Source organism: Engraulis encrasicolus, chromosome 6, assembly GCF_034702125.1.
Source record: "Engraulis encrasicolus isolate BLACKSEA-1 chromosome 6, IST_EnEncr_1.0, whole genome shotgun sequence".
Taxonomy (NCBI): Eukaryota; Metazoa; Chordata; class Actinopteri; order Clupeiformes; family Engraulidae; genus Engraulis; species Engraulis encrasicolus.
The window spans coordinates 24,101,429-24,112,674 of record NC_085862.1 but is presented as its reverse complement, the minus strand read 5'-3'; positions in this window follow the sequence as shown (position 1 = coordinate 24,112,674).

Genomic DNA, 11,246 nt, shown 5'->3' with positions numbered 1-11,246 from the left:
AGAGAGAGAGAGAGAAAGAGCAGCAGCTGAAATTTACAAAATAAAAGGAAATTGAATAAAATAAAGCAATTTCTTTCCTCACACATTAGCCTGAATGCTCACTGAATTCCACCCACACATACACGCACAGACGCACACAGGCACAGACGCACACAGGCACAGACACGCGTGCGCACGCACACGCACACGCGCACACACACACACACACACACACACACACACACACACACACACACACAGGACCATAAAACATTGAATTAAAATGATTATTGATGAAAAATGCATTGACAATCAATTATAAATGGAAAGTTTAAGTACCACTCTACTGTATTACTTATTCTTTCCCCGTCACACAGATACAGAGCACACACACACACACACACACACACACACACACACACACACACACACACATACGGCAGACACACACCGCAATGCGCACCCCAGCTAACCTATAAAAAGCATATCCCTCCCGCTGTAGACATGCTAAATTGGGTTGTGGTTTCAATAATTAGCATCTGTCAGCTGCCATCAGTGTCATTTGCCTCGTTAAGTTCTCCCTAATGTTTCCTTGGCGATATAGCTATTACCCTATACAGCAGCAGGAGACATACAGCAGGAGCAGTGGAGACGTAATGGGGGAAGGCAGTGTGATTCACAGGTGTATGATGATTGAGAAACAATGTGTGTGTGTGTGTGTGTGTGTGTGTGTGTGTGTGTGTGTGTGTGTGTGTGTGTGTGTGTGTGTGTGTGTGTGTGTGTGTGTGTGTGTGTGTGTGTGTGTGTGCGTGTGCGTGTGCGTGTGTGTGAAAATTGAACTCACCTCAGCTGGGTTTTATGCGATTGTTGACCCTGAATGTGTGCTGTGTATTCACCATTATTTGGCTTATTTATATGGTGTGGCGGCACGTTTGGTGTTCACTCATCCCAAAAGGACCCATGTTACTCTGCTATTCATCGAGTTGCACTGGCTACCAATCCCTGCCCAGATCAAGCACAAGACCTTGACCCTTGCACAAAACCACAGCAGGAACAACAGCAGCTTATCTGAAGGACACACTAAGGTCTTATGTTCCTGGAGGTGAACTATGCTCCTCCAGTGCGAGCTGTCTGGCTCTGCCGCCTGCTGGAGAGCACTGGTTAATTACTCCCCCTTCCAATCAAGCGGGTCAGGAGTCGAGCCGACAACCTTTGGGTTACAAGTCTGAAGCTGGCTTGTGGAAGCAGTAGTGACCCATCACCTCAGAAACTCAGGTATGTTGTTAGGTTTGCGCTGGGTGGACTCTTCCTAGTCTGTGCTTTCTCCATTTGTTCAATAGACTCTAGATACGGCAACTTGGTTGCAAAAAACAGACTATTGATTTTCGCTCAATCCCGATCCCTTTGAAATGCTGCTTATCGGGTGCGCTTCTTATTGGACAAAGCTGTCTGAAATCCTGGGGGTTGGCTGAGGTTCCCTGCTTTATGTACTTGGGGTAATTATTATGGGGACAAACTGAATAGTTATTGTTGTTTCTTTTATATTTCGTGCCTGGGCAAAAAGAATACATTTGTGAAAAAGGGTTTTATCCAGCTTCCATTTCTCCAATAGTGGCGTTTATTATATCCCCGAAACGCGGAGCGTCGGGGATGTAATGGTTTTGCGTGCACCGCCGCCGCCGCCGCGTCCGCCGCCGCGTAAGGTCTTTCGTGTTAACGCGATAACTTTTGAACGGATGTTTGGATTTGTCCCAGATTTGGTGTGTGAATGCTCTAGGGCAGGTTCATGAACTGATTCGAGTTTGGAGGTCAACAATTTCAAGATGGCCGAATTCAAGATGGCCGAATTTTTGTTTGGCCCATTACTTCTGACCGGGTGGATGGATTTGTCCCAGATTTGGTGTGTGAATGCTCTAGGGTGGGTTCATGAACTGATTAGAGTTTGGAGGTTAACACTTTCAAGATGGCCGAATTCAAGATGGCCGAATTTTTGTTTGGTCCATAACTTCTGACCGGGTGGATGGATTTGTCCCAGATTTGGTGTGTGAATGTTCTAGGGTAGGTTCATGAACTGATTCGAGTTTGGAGGTCAACAATTTCAAGATGGCCGAATTCAAGATGGCCGAATTTTTGTTTGGCCCATTACTTCTGACCGGCTGGATGGATTTGTCCCAGATTTGGTGTGTGAATGCTCTAGGGTGGGTTCATGAACTGATTAGAGTTTGGAGGTTAACACTTTCAAGATGGCCGAATTCAAGATGGCCGAATTTTTGTTTGGTCCATAACTTCTGACCGGGTGGATGGATTTGTCCCAGATTTGGTGTGTGAATGTTCTAGGGTAGGTTCATGAACTGATTCAAGTTTGGAGGTCAACAATTTCAAGATGGCCGAATTCAAGATGGCCGAATTTTTGTTTGGCCCATTACTTCTGACCGGCTGGATGGATTTGTCCCAGATTTGGTGTGTGAATGCTGCAGGGTAGGTTCATGAACTGATTCGAGTTTGGAGGTCAACACTTTCAAAATGGTGGAATTTTTATTTGGCCCATAACTTCTGACTGGGTGGATTGATTTGCCCGGTAACTCCTTAATTTAATGGTTCACCATTTCAGTGAATCTACCATATCAGGTAGGCCTCCAGTGTAATAACCAGTGTAACAATATTTAATACCATGTAATACTAGTGTAATACCAGTGTAAAAATAGGCAATACCAGGTACAGTGTAATAACCAGTGTAACAATATGTAATACCATGTAATACTAGTGTAATACCAGTGTACAAATATGCAATACCATGTAATACCACTTACACACAAAAAGCCTACATGATATAAGTACAAAATTGGTACATGGTGTCACACTGGTATGACGTGGTATTAAATATTGTTACACTGGTTATTACACTGTACCTAATGTGGTATATCCACAGCAGAGATTCTTTAAGTATAGAGATATGCCAACATAATAGGTTTCTATGGGCACCCAACATGACCAGGTTCCGGTCTGCCTAAAGGGGCGTGTCATAATGCTCCTAGCATTGAATAGAAGTAGAACAGTCCTCAGGTCTGCCTAGGTCTGCCTAAAGGGGGATTCCCCCCCCAATAATAGAACCCGGAAACAATGGGCCAATGGAACCTCTCTCTCTCTACTCTCTCTGGCTTAATAGTGAACCATTAAAACAGTGTTACCATTTGCCCCATGTTTTCCTTCATTTTCACAATAGTCATTTGGTTTTAAGCCTATGCACGTCATTGATCTATGTATAGATATTAAATATATTTATTCTAGATTTTGTATTTATCATAAACGTTCATGAAAAGGTGGACAGGAGTGGTAGGAATGATTGGGGACTGGAAGCGTCGCGTTTCGGGGATATACCTTAAGCAGTCGAAGGCGACTGCACAGGCAGTCTAGTTTTATGCTGGTGTTAGAAACCCAACACTTTGTGTGACGTGTGTGTGTGTGTGTGTGTGTGTGTGTGTGTGTGTGTGTGTGTGTGTGTGTGTGTGTGTGTGTGTGTGTGTGTGTGTGTGTGTGTGTGTGTGTGTATGTGTGTGTGTGTGTGTGTGTGTGTGTGTGTGTGTAAATTCTTCATGTCAAATGCCTGTATAGATCAAGTCAGCAAACGACATACATTTACCCATTACATTGACTTAAAACGTCAAACACATTTGTGTAAGCTATGGAACAACAACGAACTGCCATATTTACAGGGTTCATGTTGATATCGTGAACCATCACATATCGGTCGTTAAAATCCAGGTAGGAAAAACTTCAACACAGGTGTCAACATTTGATAATGACACATTTACATAATTGCTTTCCATAATTATCCACGCGGCTGGCAAGATGGCATTTCTCTATGTAAATTCAGCTGTGCCAACCAAACACACAGACGCTCCATGAAAAGGGAGCCAGCCACTTAATCTGGCTGTCAGCCAAATGACTTCTTAGCGATTTCCTCGTCCCAAATTTCCACTTTCAGAAAGCAATCATGACTGCGCTGAGGGCAACTAGAGTCAAGGGACACCAGGGTCTACTTCCAGAATTCGCACCATGTGGTGAGTGTGTGTGTGTATCCAGGCAGCCTTGAGGTTGTTGTATTCTCGTTCTTGCATTTTGATAAACTGAACGGTATTTAATCCAATAATTCATTATTTAGATTGCATAATATGAGGAGTAAACAATTTTCACTCAGGGAGTTGCAATCCTGGAAAAGGAACAAGCAGTTCTCTTTTTTTCTTTGTCTTAAAAAAAGGCTTGACATTCTAGGTCTATGTGAATAATTTCTTTATGTCATATATAACTGTCAGACTATTAACATTATGTGTTCTGTTGATGGCGTGCAATATAATTCACACAGACAAGCACGTTTTAACTGAAATTGTCAGTGTGCTTCAAAAAGACAGCAAGTGTCAAGAAAATAGTTGCTTGGCAGCTGAAATACAGTTGCTCCATAACATTATCTACTGTATGATTTTCCGAGCTAGAGGAGCGAACTAGCATGAAAACTGATGATAACACACACACACACACACACACACACACACACACACACACACACACACACACACACACACACACACACACACACACACACACACACACACACACACACACACACACACACACACACACACACACACACACACACACAATATAACACTCCACAACTGTCGATGCAGTTTATATTGATGACAGGGTTGCGGAGTCCAAATGTTATTGAAATGTATGTGTGCAAGTTCAGGAATGTTGCGATCTCTGCCTGAAGCGGTGGTATTTTAGGCTGCTTCTCCATATGCAAGTTTGGTCCTCGGGTTAAACTGATACAGCTTCACTGCTGTAGCTGATTAGCATTTCACCCTGAGGCCAGTAAAAAAAAAAAAAACCCACACACACACCACTGTGGACAGCAATGGGCTGCATGACGGGTTTGAAGCAGAGACATTTTATATACTTCTTAAAATGTCGATATATAAAAAACCCACACCACTGTGGACAGCGATGGGCTAAATGACGGGTTTGAAGCAGAGACATTTTATAAACGGCTTAAAATATCAATATATATATAAAAAAACTCCTCGGGCAATTGCTTGTCTTTAGTGTACAGGTGGAGATAAATGGTTGAGTGGTTGCCTTGTGCAGCCGTTTATTTCCAGCACTAGTTGAAATTTTGATTAAAGTGTGTCAGATAGAGATGGCATTGCTGTCTGTTTAAGGAACAGGAAGCGCGCTCAATACCTTGTCATCTAATACTTTACACTGGGTGCTTAACTTTGTCAATGAATGAACTCAAATCTCAAAAATAAGTGAATAAAGAAGCACTCATCAGATTTCTTTTTTCTTTTTTAATTGCCTCACATCACAGACGTTTCGGGCTTACACCCTTCTTCAGTGTGAAATGGCCGAAATCGCCATTTCACACTGAAGAAGGGTGTAAGTCCGAAACGTCTGTGATGTGAGGCGATTAAAAAAGAAAAAAGAAATCTGATGAGTGCTTCTTTATTCACTTATTTTTGAGATTGCTGTCTGTTTGACAGGATCTAGATCGCAGTGGCTCAACCTTTTAAAGAGTTTCTCTTTTGAATCGTGTTTAATTATTTTTCAAAGTTAAGAAAATTGCATTTTGCACTCCCCCCAGTTGGTTATTTTGTCCAAACAACAACTGATTTTCCTCTTCCTTCTAAAGACTGTTTCTGCCACTCTCTGAAGGAGACGCTTGTCATTTTTACCCAAATTAAAGTACTTATGTCAACGTCAAGTGCTTAAAACGAATGAAAACTGCAAAAAGAAAACGATGGTGGAGTGGCTAGCCCAACTGTGATTCTGTTCCCATCGTTCACTTCTAGGAGATGTTCAAAAGAATTGATTGGTTCACTAAAGCCATAACACTAATAATAGATATGAAGAGTTCAGATGCAAAACCCCCTAACTCCATTTCTTAAGACCTGGACTTCTATATTTTTAGAGAACCCCGTTGTTGGTTTGGTTTACATTTATGTACTTGATAATACATATAAATAGTTATATTACATAAATAAAATGTAAAATATGCAATTTTTTAAATTAAGATTATTTTCTGAAAAGGCACTTAAGGGGTTTTGCATCTGAACTCTTCATATGTTGATAGAAGGCTGTGATATAGGACTATATTTTATTGAAAAATCATAGGCCTACTGCAGAGGAAACTGGAGGACCTTGGGGCAAATTATGTTCATCTGTCATCTGTGTGGCCTACAGTCTTATACAATGAAATGTAGCATACTGTTTAGGGGACATAGGAGGGTACTAAATGTGGGATAGTTGTTACTGATAAAAACATTGGGATGTAATTAATCGCTGCTATCAATGATATTCTGATGCTAAGAAGAAGGAAAGGGAAGAAAAGCGTTTCTCAGATGGCTATATGATTAAATCAAGATTGCTCTGTTAATGCCAGATGTAACCCCCCCAACTACAATACACACGCGCACACACGCAAGCACGCACGTACGCACACACACACACACACACACACACACACACACACACACACACACACACACACACACACACACACACACACACACACACACACACACACACACACACACACACACACACTCCACCCCCCCCTCTATCTCTCTCTCTCTCTCTCTCTCTCTCTCTCTCACACACACACACACACACACACACACACACACACCTGGTTCGTCTGCAGGGAGCGGAAATTGAATGGTGCGCTCTGCCACTCCACCTGCCTAAAAGTGGATTACCGACAACACCTGTCAGGCCCACACACAGAGAAAGAGGGAGGATGAGAAAAAAAAGAAGAGAGAGAGAGAGAGAGAGAGAGAGAGAGAGAGAGAGAGAGAGAGAGAGAGAGAGAGAGAGAGAAAGAGAAACACAAACAAACACACACACACATACACACACACACACACACACACACACACACACACACACACACACACACACACACACACACACACACACACACACACACACACACACTACATCTAGGAAGGTGTGTGTGTGTGTGTGCGTGTGTGTGTTTGCGTTTGCGCTTGTGTGTGTGGAGCTTGTTAAAACGGAAATGTTTCACCTTCTGATGCCAATCAAACTACTGTGAAAATTACAGACTGCTCCCTATCCGTGTTGTCACTGGCAGTGGCAGGTGTGGGCTGTGCATCTGTGTGTGTGTGTGCGTGTGTGTGTGTGTATGTGTGTGTGTGTGTGTGTGTGTGTGTGTGTGTGTGTGTGTGTGTGTGTGTGTGTGTGTGTGTGTGTGTGTGTGTGTGTGTGTGTGTGTGTGTTTGTGTTTGTGTGTGTGAGCGTGCGTGCGTGCTAACATACATACGTGCGTGCATGGTTGTGCGCGTGTGTGGGTGTGTTTGTCATGGGCTGAGAAAGAGAGAGAGAGAAAGAGAGAGAGAGAGAGAGATACGGTAGATAGATAGAGAGAGAGAGAGGTGGGGGGGAGAGAAAGAGGGAGGGAGAGAGGGAGAGAGAGAGAGGGAGAGAGAGAAAGAGGGAGGTAGCAAGTTTTCTAATAAAAGTTGAGGGTGTGAATAAAAGGCAGATGGCCACACAGTGCAATAAAGATTTTTAAATTATGTATAAATACCAGACTGAAGTCATGCTTCAGGTTATCTACATCAGTGATTCCCATCCAGGGGTACGTGTACCACAATGGGTGCGCAAGAACACTGAGGGGTACATGGAAAAAAATGTAATAATAACAAATGTATGGAGCATAGTCCCCTTGGGATAGAGAGAGACATATTGTGAGGTGGTACTCATGGTATGATGAAAAGACTTCAGGGCGGAGCAGGGGGAAGGACATCGGCTTCGTTTTTCGACCGTCGATAATTTCGCAAGGCACACCTACGCGGTATTTCGGGGGGCCCCCATCACCTCAAAGTTGTTTTCCTAGGATCATGTACAATATTTCCAATACTAATCCAGAATTTAGAGTATTAATAGACTGGACAGTATTTATAGCCCATTACGAGGCAGACCCCAGCACAACGGTGGGACTTTTAAGCACTACCGGTGTATTACCAATAGCAAACTAGTGGTACTTTTTGTCAATATATCTACAGGTCATTACATGGGTGGCAAAAATATGCACCAAAATGTTTCAAATAGCATTAAAGATCATAAAAGGTATTCAGGTATTTTAATTTTACATTGCGGCCTTGGATTGTGGGATATATTATAATACACTCTCACGATTGGCTGTATGCAACAGAACCCGGCCCTGGCTGTACAATCACACGCTGATGTAGTGCTTTTTTCACTGTATTGAAAAAAATCATCAAACATTAATTGCTGTATGGTTGTTTTTTTCTGAGTGAACAAGAAATTTAAGCGGTTAAATATGTTGTTAAAAGGTCACTAATCATTGTGTCAAAGTGAGATTTCTGTAATGCTTTCCTATGAAAAGATTTGTGATTTGTGAGTGTATCTTTTCATAGGAAAGAATTACAGAAATGTCACTTTGACACAATGATTAGTGACCTGTTAACAACGTATTTAACCGCTTAAATTTCTTTTTCACTCAGAAAAAAACAAAATACAGCCATTAATGTTTGAACATGTACTCACAAAAGTGAGTACACCCCAGATTAAAATCCGGTAGAGAAGGGGCTGTGTTGTCTCGAATTGTCTCGAAATGAAAAGGGATTAACAGGGAGGTCATCAGTGTACATTTCAACCTTTCTTTGCATAGAACTTTTACATTTTGAGTGTGCACCTGGCTTAAATAGATTGGTGTGAGATTTGAATGCAATCCTATGGAGAATATCATGATCTGCTTCAGTAGTCACAGTGCATGTTGACATGCATGTTTCTTTTAGGTGTATTTCAGATTGCCAATGTTGACAGCATCTATGCATCCCCAAACCATGTCAGTCCCACTACCATGCTTGGCTATTGAGAGAATACACATTTATTTGTAAAACTCACTTGTTTTCCACCATACATGCTTGACACCATCTAAAGTCAATTTGTTAATCTTGGTCTACATTTACTGTGCAACTGTACATACTGAAAACATTTAGAAGACAATTACACATATTCATGCTAAATAATTGGAAATCAAAAAGGGTGGATTGTTCCTTTAAGCAAGTGCAAAAAACCCTGTAAGCTGTAAGCATGTGGTGGTGGTATTCCTGAAAAATAAAATAAAAAAATACACAGTGCACCTTTAAACAGGTGCAAAGGAAAAACTGTAAGCTGTAAGCAAGTAAACTTCTGTGAGCGTGAAGAGACACTCCTTGCTCCTTGCTCCTTGCATACTCTGCATGATGTGACCGGCATGAATAAGGATCTTCCCAGACAAGTCTTGATATGTTTCAAACACAATGCAGGTGGACATGCATGATTAACCAGGGCCAAGGGAGTCCATGTCATGGTGTGTGTGTGTGTGTGTGTGTGTGTGTGTGTGTGTGTGTGTGTGTATGTGTGTGTGTGTGTGTGCGTGTGTGTGTGTGTGTGTGTGTGTGTGTGTGTGTGTGTGTGTGTGTACCATATGTGTGTGCGCAGGCGTGTGCATGCCCACATATGCGTGTGTGTGTGTGTGCGTGCGTGCATGCATGTGTGTGTTTGCGTGCATGCGTGTGTGCATGCGTGTCTTCATGTCCTAGTGGCTCAGACAGGTCAACACGATGTGAGAGCCACAACATGAATATAAAAAACCTCAATTTGAAAGCCAAAGCAAACGCCATGAATGCGAAGGCCAGGGGTTGAATGCAAATGCCATACAACAAATGCTAAACAATAGCAAAAACATGCAAATACATAAATGTGGAAATGAGCAGGTCTTTCCATATTGCTGTCTTATCTTGGCGATGCATTCTTCCTTGTAGGTGGAAGAACTTCAAAGTAGTCATCAGTAATTATAACAAATTGGTTATATTTATCTGGGGGGAACATTAATTACGAGGCCAATATAATAATTGTGTCCGGCAGATATACCTAATGATAATATAATGTCATAATAAAAGTATGTTGCTCAATGTATTTCATAGGCATGAAATCTATAAAACATAGTTATATGAATATGAACTTGCCTTGACCCATGCCTCCAACATCGAGTCAACATCCAGCACACATTCTCTTTGCAGCATCTGATTGGAACATCACAAAGGCACACAGCATCCAATTCCTCTTGCAAGGCCCTTGCCCTTCAAGTCTGATGATGCTTTCTTCAGACTTTCTTTTTACTTTCTTCTCTATCGCTCACTTTATGTCTGTCCTTAACCTTACCACGCAAGGTGCAATGTGTGAAAAAGTCTAATGGCTCTTAGCCTCTTTGCACAGATGGGACCACCGGCAAGCCCGACCACCTGAAATGACTTCACTACATCATAACAAAATTGTTATGACAGTGTATATAGAGCCTTAAGTAACTGACTAAGTCTTGGTCATTACGATTTTGGTGACAGGTTATAACAGAGACTCCGTGCAAACGGGTTAAGGTACAGTATCTTGTATCGCCAATGTTAAAGATGTTGTTGCTACAATTTGCTGCAAACAGACCGAAGTCAGTAGAAGTGTCTTTATATGACATTATATGGAAAAGCAAGTAGAAAAAGCGGCGAAAGCAACAAGTGTAGTTCTGCCCCGGGCCCCGAATTAACTTTTTTCATCATCAGCCAAAATGGCTAGTAGATGTTAACCTCACTAGCTAAACACACACACCAATGGGTCACCAATGGGTCAAAGTGGCTAGTAAGCTGGTCTTTTCGACAAGCCAGACTGGAATTTCACCAGCATTTGGCCGGTTGTCTGGTGTTAATTTAGAATCCTGGTTCTGGCATCGAGGGCGTCAAAAGGCATCAAAAGAGACTTCAGCCAAAACTATGTAATGAGCTATGACGCAGTTCGGTGGAAGCCAATGTCTATAGCCTACTTTTCTAAACACGGGCGTCAGTCGGTCGCTGTCCTGATCAAATGTTAAAGGTCTTTTGCCTCTTGCTGTCTCTGGTCTGTTCAGTCCAAGCAGGATTCTGCAGCTTTTTACCGCTTTTACCGCTGGAGGTCAGTTCGTACAGTTAGTAAAATGCTTTTCAAGTCCTTGTAAAAGCAGTCACATGATCATGCAAGGGAGTGGCTTTATTAAAATGCTGTTTTCTTTCACAACAGCAGCAAAACACCCCCCACTCAGTGGCCCTCTTCTTTTTGCTCTCTCTCGCCGTCTCTGTCCTCTCTTTCCCTATTCTGTTTATTTATTTCTCTCTCTCTCTCTCTCTCTCTCTCTCTCTCTCTCTCTCTCTCTCACT